The sequence below is a fragment of the Hylobates moloch genome, unplaced genomic scaffold, assembly GCF_009828535.3.
Source record: "Hylobates moloch isolate HMO894 unplaced genomic scaffold, HMol_V3 SCAFFOLD_21, whole genome shotgun sequence".
Classification (NCBI taxonomy): Eukaryota; Metazoa; Chordata; class Mammalia; order Primates; family Hylobatidae; genus Hylobates; species Hylobates moloch.
Genome location: NW_026652296.1, coordinates 35,395,813 through 35,404,316, shown reverse-complemented (window position 1 = coordinate 35,404,316; position 8,504 = coordinate 35,395,813). Strand labels below are relative to the sequence as shown.

General features: G+C 48.8%; 1 pseudogene; it reads right to left on the bottom strand.

Moving 5' to 3' along the window:
* LOC116461076 (acyl-protein thioesterase 1-like) overlaps positions 1–8,299 on the bottom strand; it is a 15,891-nt pseudogene extending 7,592 nt beyond the window's left edge.
* Between the last annotated feature and the right edge of the window lie 205 nt (positions 8,300–8,504).

Below are 8,504 nucleotides of genomic sequence, written 5' to 3'. Positions count from 1 at the left end.
GCCTCTGCCCGGCTGCCCCGTCTGGGAACTGAGGAGTGCCTCTGCCCTCCCACCCCATCTGGGAAGTGAGGAGCGCCCCTGCCTGGCCGCCCCGTCCAGGAAGAAGTGAGGAGCGCCTCTGCCCGGCCGCCCCGTCCGGGAAGAAGTGAGGAGCGCCTCTGCCCGGCCGCCCCATCTGGGAAGTGAGGAGCGCCTCTGCCCGACCGCCCCGTCTGGGAAGTGAGGAGCCCCTCTGCCGGCCGCCCCGTCTGGGAAGTGAGGAGCCCCTCTGCCCGGCCACCCATCGTCTGGGAAGTGAGGTGCGCCTCTGCCCCGCCACCCATCATCTGGGAAGTGAGGAGCGCCTCTGCCCGGCCACCCATCATCTGGGAAGTGAGGAGCGCCTCTGCCCAGCCACCCCGTCTGGGAGGAAGTGTGGAGCGTCTCTGCCCGGCTGCCCCATCTGGGAAGAAATGAGCAACACGTCTACCCAGTAGCCCCATCTGGGAAGTGAGGAGCGCCTCTGCCCGGCCACCCCGTCTGGGATGTGGGGAGTGCCTCTGCCCGACCGCCCTGTCTGGGAGGTCTACCACGGAGGGCAGAAGCAATGTGGGGGCTGGACGTGGTGGCTCACGCCTGTGGTCCTGGTACTCTGGGGGGCTGAGGAGGGTTGATCACTTCGGGCTGGGAGTTCGAGACCAGCCTGGCCAACATGGCAAAACATGAAAAATACAACAGAGAAACCAACCAACCAACCCAGTGACAACAAAACAGGTCTACCCTGGAGTCATACTCTAATTTTTTCTATTTTCCTCCCTTTCTGATCCTTTATCCCAGTTTCTTTTTCTTCCTCTTCCTTCTCCTTCTTCTTTGTCAAATAGAGGATTGAGATATTATCACTGATCCATATAAAGTCCCTCTCTCATTTATTTTAGTTCCCACTCCCCATTTCTATCCCCGACTTCCCATGTGCAACCTTCCTAATATGTTTGATATGCATCTTTTTGTTTGTATGTATTTTTAGAAAATGTTTGTTGTTTTGTGTGCAAAAAAAAAATTCATAAAAAAGAAAAAAAACTCTGTTACCTTCTTTAGGCACCTGGGCTTACCAACCAGAAAGACATGTTTTGCCCAAAGCCCCGTCATAGTGGGGACTACCTGGAATTTTAGGATCCCTCCTCAGACTAACAGGCCTAACAAAAGCTATTCCTGAAGGTAGGATATAGGGAGCCTCAGAAATTGTATCCTTCCTATTCATATAAATTAGGACAAAAGGTGTCACTCTTCCAACCCTGGAGATCCCTTCCCTCCTTCAGGGTATGGCCCTTCACTTCATTTTTTGGGCATAACATCTTTATAGGACAGGGGTAAAGTCCCAATACTAACAGGAGAATGCTTAGGACTCTAACAGGTTTTCGAGAATGCGTCAGTAAGGGCCACTAAATCCAATTTTTCTCGGTCCTCCTTATGGTCTAGGAGGACAGGCAAGGGTGCAGGTTTTCGAGAATGCATCAGCAAATGCCACTAAATCTGACCTTCCTCAGTCCTCCATGTGGTCTGGAAGGAAAACTAGTGTTTCTGCTGCTGTGTCGGTGAGCGCAACTGTTCTGATCAGCAGGGTCCAGGGACTGTTGTGGGTTCTTGGGCAGCGGTTGTTTCTGCTGCTGCATCAGTGAGCACAACTATTCTGATCAGCAGGGTCCAGGGACCATTGCAGGTTCTTGGGCTGGGGGAGAAACAAAACAAACCAAAACTGTGGGCAGTTTCGTCTTTCAGATGGGAAACATTCAGGCATCAACAGGCTCACCCTTGAAATGCATCCTAAGCCATTGGGACCAATTTGACACACAAACCCAGAAAAAGAGGTGGCTCATTTTTTTCTGCACTATGGCTTGGCCCCAATATTCTCTCTCTGATGGGAAAAATGGCCACCTGAGGGAAGTACAAATTACAATACTATCCTGAAGCTTGACCTTTTCTGTAAGAGGGAAGGCAAATGGAGTGAAATACCTTATGTCCAAGCTTTCTTTTCATTGAGGGAGAATACACAACTATGCAAAGCTTACAATTTACATCGCACAGGAGGACCTCTCAGCTTACCCCCATATCATAGCCTCCCTATATCTCCCCTTCCTATTAATGATAATCCTCCTTTAATCTCTCCTTCCCAGAAGGAAATAAGCAAAGAAATCTCCAAAGGACCACAAACCCCCCCAGGCTATTGTTTATGTCCCCTTCTCCCTCTCTGACTTAAAGCAGATCAAGGCAGACCTGGAGAAGTTTTCAGATGATCCTGATAGGTACCTAGATGTCCTACAGGGTCTAGGGCAAACCTTCAACCTCACTTGGAGAGATGTCATGCTACTGTTAGATCAAACCCTGGCTTTTAATGAAAAGAATGTGGCTTTAGCTGCAGCCTGAGAGTTTGGAGATACCTGGTATCTTAGTCAAGTAAATGATAGAATGACAGCTGAAGAAAGGGACAAATTCCCTATGGGTCAGCAAGCCATCCCCAGTATGGATCCCCACTGGGACCTTGACTCAGATCATGGGGACTGGAGTCATAAATATCTGTTGACCTGTGTTCTAGAAGGACTAAAGAGAATTAGAAAGAAGCCCATGAATTATTCAATGATGTCCACCATAACTCAAGGAAAGAAAGAAAATCCTTCTACCTTCCTTGAGTGGCTATGGGAGGTTTTTTTTTTTTTTTTTTTTTTTTTTTGAGACGGAGTCTCGCTCTGTTGCCCAGGCTGGAGTGCAGTGGCCCGATCTCGGCTCACTGCAAGCTCCGCCTCCCAGGTTCACGCCATTCTCCTGCCTCAGCCTCTCCGAGTAGCTGGGACTACAGGTGCCCGCCACCACGCCCGGCTAATTTTTTGTATTTTTAGTAGAGACGAGGTTTCACCGCGGTCTCGATCTCCTGACCTCGTGATCCGCCCGCCTCGGCCTCCCAAAGTGCTGGGATTACAAGCGTGAGCCACCGCGCCCGGCCAGGGAGGTCTTAAGAAAATATACTCCCCTGTCACCCGAACCACTCGAGGGTCAATTTATTCTAAAAGATAAGTTTATTACCAAATCAGCTGCAGATATCAGGAGAAAGCTCCAAAAGCAAGACCTGGGCCCTGAACAAAAATTGGAGGCATTATTAATCCTGGCGACCTTGGTGTTCTATAATAGGGACCAAGAGGAACAGGCCCAAAAGGAAAAGCGAGATCAGAGAAAGGCCACAGCCTTAGTCATGGCCCTCAGACAGACAAACCTTGGTGGTTCAGATAGGACAGAAAATGGAGCAGGCCAATCACCCGGTAGGGCTTGTTATCAGTGTAGTTTACTAGGACACTTTAAAAAAGATTGTCCAATGAGAAACAAGCTTCCCCCTCATCCATGTCCACTATGCTGAGGCAATCACTGGAAGGTGCACTGCCCCAGAGGATGAAGATTCTCTGGGTCAGAAGCCCCCAACCAGATGATCCAACAACAGGACTGAGGGTGCCTGGGGCAAGTGCCAGCTCATGTCATCACTCTCACTGAGCCCCAGGTATGTTTAACCATTGAGGGCCAGGAAATTGATTTCCTCCTGGACACTGGTGCGACCTTCTCAGTATTAATCTCCTGTCCTGGATGACTGTCCTCAAGGTCCGTTACCATCCAAGGAATCCTGGGACAGTCTGTAACCAGGTATTTCTCCCACCTCCTCAGTTGTAATTGGGAGACTTTTTCTTTTCACATGCCTTTCTTATTATGCCTGAAAGTCCCACACCCTAATTAGGGAGGGATATATTAGCCAAAGCTGAAACTATTATCTACATGAATATGGGGAACAAGTTACCCATTTGTTGTCCCCTACTTGAGGAGGGAATCAACCCTGAAGTCTGGGCATTGGAAGGACAATTTGGAAGGACAAAAAATGCCCACCCAGTCCAAATCAGGTTAAAAGATCCCACCACTTTTCCTTATCAAAGCAATATCCCTTAAGGCTTGAAGCTCATAAAGGATTACAGAATATTGTTAAACATTTAAAAGCTCAAGGTTTAGTAAGGAGATGCAGTAGTCCCTGCAACACCCCAATTCTAGGAGTACAAAAACGGAATGGTTAGTGGAGACTAGTGCAAGATCTTAGAGTTGTACCCAATCCCTATACCCTGCTCTCTCAAATACCCGAGGAAGCAGAATGGTTCATGGTTCTGGACCTCAAGGATGCCTTCTTCTGTATTCCCCTGCACTCTGACTCCCAGTTTCTCCTCACCTTTGAGGATCCCACAGACCACATGTCCCAACTTTCTTGGACAGTCTTGCCCCAATGGTTTAGGGATAACCCTCATTTGTTTGGTCAAACACTGGCCCAAGATCTAGGCCGCTTCTCAAGTCCAGGCACTCTGGTCCTTCAATATGTGGATGATTTACTTTTGGCTACCAGTTCAGAAGCCTTGTGCCAGCAGGCTACTTTAGATCTCTTGAACTTTCCAGCTAATCAAGGGTACAAGGTGTCTAGGTCGAAGGCCCAGCTTTGCCTACAGTAGGTCAAATATCTAGGCCTAATCTTAGCCAGAGGGACCAGGGCCCTCAGCAAGGAACAAATACAGCCTATACTGGCTTATTCTCACCCTAAAACATTTAAACTGTTGTGGGGGTTCCTTGGAATTACTGGCTTTTGCTGACTATGAATCCCCAGATACAGCGAGATAGCCAGCCCTCTACACTCTAATCAAGAAAACCCAGATGGCAAATACTTATCTAGTAGAATGGGAACCAGAGGCAGAAACAGACTTCAAAACCTTAAAGCAGGTCCTTGTACAAGCTCCAGCTTTAAGCCTTCCCACAGGACAAAACTTCTCTTTATATGTCACAGAGAGAGCTGGGATAGCTCTTGGAGTCCTTATTCAGACTCGTGGGACAACCCCACAACCAGTGGCATACCTAAGTAAGGAAATTGATGTAGTAGAAAAAGGTTAGCCTCACTGTTTAAGGGTAGTTGCAGCAGTGGCCATCTTAGTGTCAGAGGCTATCAAAATAATACAAGGAAAGGATCTCACTGTCTGGACTACTCATGAGGTAAATGGCAAAGTAGGTACCAAAGGAAGTTTATGACTATCAGATAACCACCTACTTAGATACCAGGCACTACTCCTTGAGGGACCGGTGCTTCAAATATGCACATACGTGGCTCTCAACCCTGACACTTTTCTCCCAGAGGATGGGGAACCAATCGAGCATGAGTGCCAACAAATTACAGTCCAAACTTATGCTGCCTGAGATGACTCTTAGAAGTCCCCTTAGCCAATCCTGACCTTAACCTATATACCAATGGAAGTTCATTTGTGGAGAATGGGATACAAAGGGCAGGTTATGCCATATTTAGTGAGGTAAACATACTTGAAAGTAAGCCCCTTCCCCCAGGCACCAGTGCCCAGTTAGCAGAACTAGTGGCATTTACATGAGCCTTAGAACTGGGAAAGGGAAAAAGACTAAATGTGTACACAGATAGAAAGTATGCTTTTCTAATCCTATATGCCCATGCTGCAATATGGAAAGAAAGGGAGTTCCTAACCTCTGGGAACCTCCATTAAATACCACAAGGAAATCATGGAGTTACTGCACGCAGTACAAAAACTGAAGAAGGTGGCAGTCTTACACTGCCAGAGCCATCAAAAAGGGGAAGGAGAAGGGAGAACAGCAGCATAAGTGGCTGGCAAAGGTAGGGAAAGACTAGTAAGAAGGAAAGAGACAGAAAGTCAAAGACAGAGAGAGGAAGAAACAGAGAGACAAAGAAAAGGAGACAGAGAGAGAAAGAGAGACAGAAAGTCAAAGAAGGAATAAGAAAGAGAGAGACAAAGATGGAGTCAGAGAGAAAGAGAGACAGACAGAGAAAGTCAAAGAGAGAGTCAAAAAGAGAGGAAGAGACAAAGAAGAAGCCAAAGAGAAAGAAAGAGAGATGGAAGTAGTAAAGAAAAAACAGTGTACCCTATTCCTTTAAAAGCCAGGGTAAATTTCTGTCTACCCAGCAAAGGCATATTCTACTTATGTGGACATTCAACCCATATCTGCCTCTCAGACAGTTTGCAAGAAATAACGAAATCTATCCTTATTCTACAATCCCAAATAGACTCTTTGGCAACAGTGACTCTCCAAAACCACTGAGGCCTAGACCTCCTCACTGCTGAGAAAGGAGGACTCTGCACCTTCTTAGGGGAAGAGTGTTGTTTTTACACTCACCAGTCAGGGATCGTATGAGATGCTGCCTGATGTTTACAGGAAAAGACTTCTGAAATCAGACAACACCTTTCAAACTCATACCAACCTCTGGAGTTGGGCAACATGGCTTCTCCCCTTTCTAGGTCCTGTGGCAGCCATCTTGCTGTTACTCGCCTTTGGGACCTGTATTTTTAGCCTTCTTGTCAAATTTGTTTCCTCTAGAATCAAGGCCATCAAGCTACAGATGGTCTTATAAATGGAAGCCCAAATGAGTTCAACTAACAACTTCTACCGAGGACCCCTGGACTGACCCGCTGGTGCTTTCACTGACCTAGAGAGCTCCCCTCTGGAGGACACTAGAACTGCAGGCCCCCTTCATCTCCCCTATCCAGCAGGAAGTGGCTAGAGTGGTCATCAGCCAAATTCCCAACAGCAGTTGGGGTGTCCTATTTAGAGGGGGGGTTGAGAGGTGACAATGTGCTAGCAGCCCTCACTCACTCTGGGCACTTCCTCAGGCCACGGTGTCCACTCTGGCTGCATTTGAGGAGCCCTTCAGCCCACTGCTGCACTGTGAGGGCCCCTCTCTGGGCTGGCCAAGGCCGGAGCCAACTCCCTTTGCTTGCTGGGAGGTGTGGAGGGAGAGGTGCGGGTGGCAACTGGGGCTGCTGCGTGCAGTGATCACAGGCCAGCGTGAGTTCCGGGTTGGTGTGGGCTCAGTGGGCTCCCTGCTTGGAGCAGCCAGCCAGAACCACCAGTGCCAGGCAGTGAGGGGCTTAGCACCTGGGCCAGCAGCTGTGGAGGGTGTGCCAGGTCCCTCAGCAGTGCCAGCCTGCCAGCACTGCACTTGAATTCTTGCTGGGCCTCAGCTGCCTCCCTGCAGGGCAGGGCTTGGGACCTGCAGCCAGCCATGCCTGAGCCTCCCCACCGCCATGGGCTCCTGTGTGGCTGAGCCTCCCCGACAGGTGCCGCTCCCTGCTCTGCAGCGCCCGGTCCCATCCACCACCCAAGGGCTGAGGAGTGTGGGCACATGGCGCAGGGCTGGCAGGCAGGTCTGCCTGTGGCCCCAGTGCAGGATCCATTAGGCGAAGCCAGCTGGGCTCCTGAGTCTGGTGGGGACTTGGAGAATTTTTATGTCTAGCTAAGGGATTGTAAATACACCAATTAGCACTCTGTCTCTAACATAAGGTTTGTCAACACACCAATCAGCACCCTGTGTCTAGCTCAAGGTTTGTAAATGCACCAATCAGTGCTCTGTGGGGACTTGGAGAACTTTTGTGTCTAGCTCAGGCATCGTAAACACACCAATGAGCACCCTGTCAAAACGGACCAATCAGCTCTCTGTAAAACAGACCAATCAGCTCTCTGTAAAATGGACCAGTCAGCAGGATGTGAGTGGGGCCAGATAAGGGGATAAAAGCAGGCTGCCCAAGCCAGCAGTGGCAACCCACTTTTGTCCCCTTCCACACTGTGGAAGCTCTGTTCTTTTGCTCTTTGCAATAAATCTTGCTGCTGCTCACTGTTTGGGTCCACACTGCCTTTATGAGCTGTAACACTCACCACCAAAGTCCACAGCTTCGTTCTTGAAGTCAGTGAGACAAAGAAACTACTAATTCCGGGCACAATACCTTCATAGGTTTTAAAGGTCACATTGGCTGGATTCACCAATGTTTTTAGTTTTTCAACCATCGGAGAACCAAACATCAGGGGGGCTAAGGGGTCACAATCCCTGTGGTGCTGGAGAATAGAAATATCTCTATTAGTGCCACCAATAGGACCCTGTGGAAATGAAGCCTGAAGTGGAAGCTAGCAACTGAGTGCAGTGACACCCACCAGTTTTTGCTGCGTGGTAAGGGCAGTATATAAACATAAAGCTCCTCCCTGAGAAAATTCTTCCAAAATAATTCTGTTAGAAAGAATGCCATTCTTCACTTCTTGGTCAATCAAAGCTTTTATATTTTCTGCTGCCTGTTTAATCCCAGATTCATCCTCCTATGAATCTGGTGAAAGCCCAATAATATCAAACCATGAAGGCATAGCCATGTTCATATTTAATGTAACAGGCATAACAGGCACATGCGGGTAGATATATTTGATATGTGAACTTCTGATACCTGCAAAGGCTTCTGCCAACCCGTGCCCAGTATCTCCCAATCCATGAAGGAAAATCACCGCGGCGGTGGCATTCCAGAAGGCGGGCTCGGTGGCTGGAAGAGGGGCTGATATGTTATTGCCGCACAAACACTAGCTCAGCTCACAGCGCAAGCATAAGGAAGAGCGGGCACCCAGCAGTGGCCCAAGGGCGTGTGAGTGGCTAGTCCCTGGCCCCACTG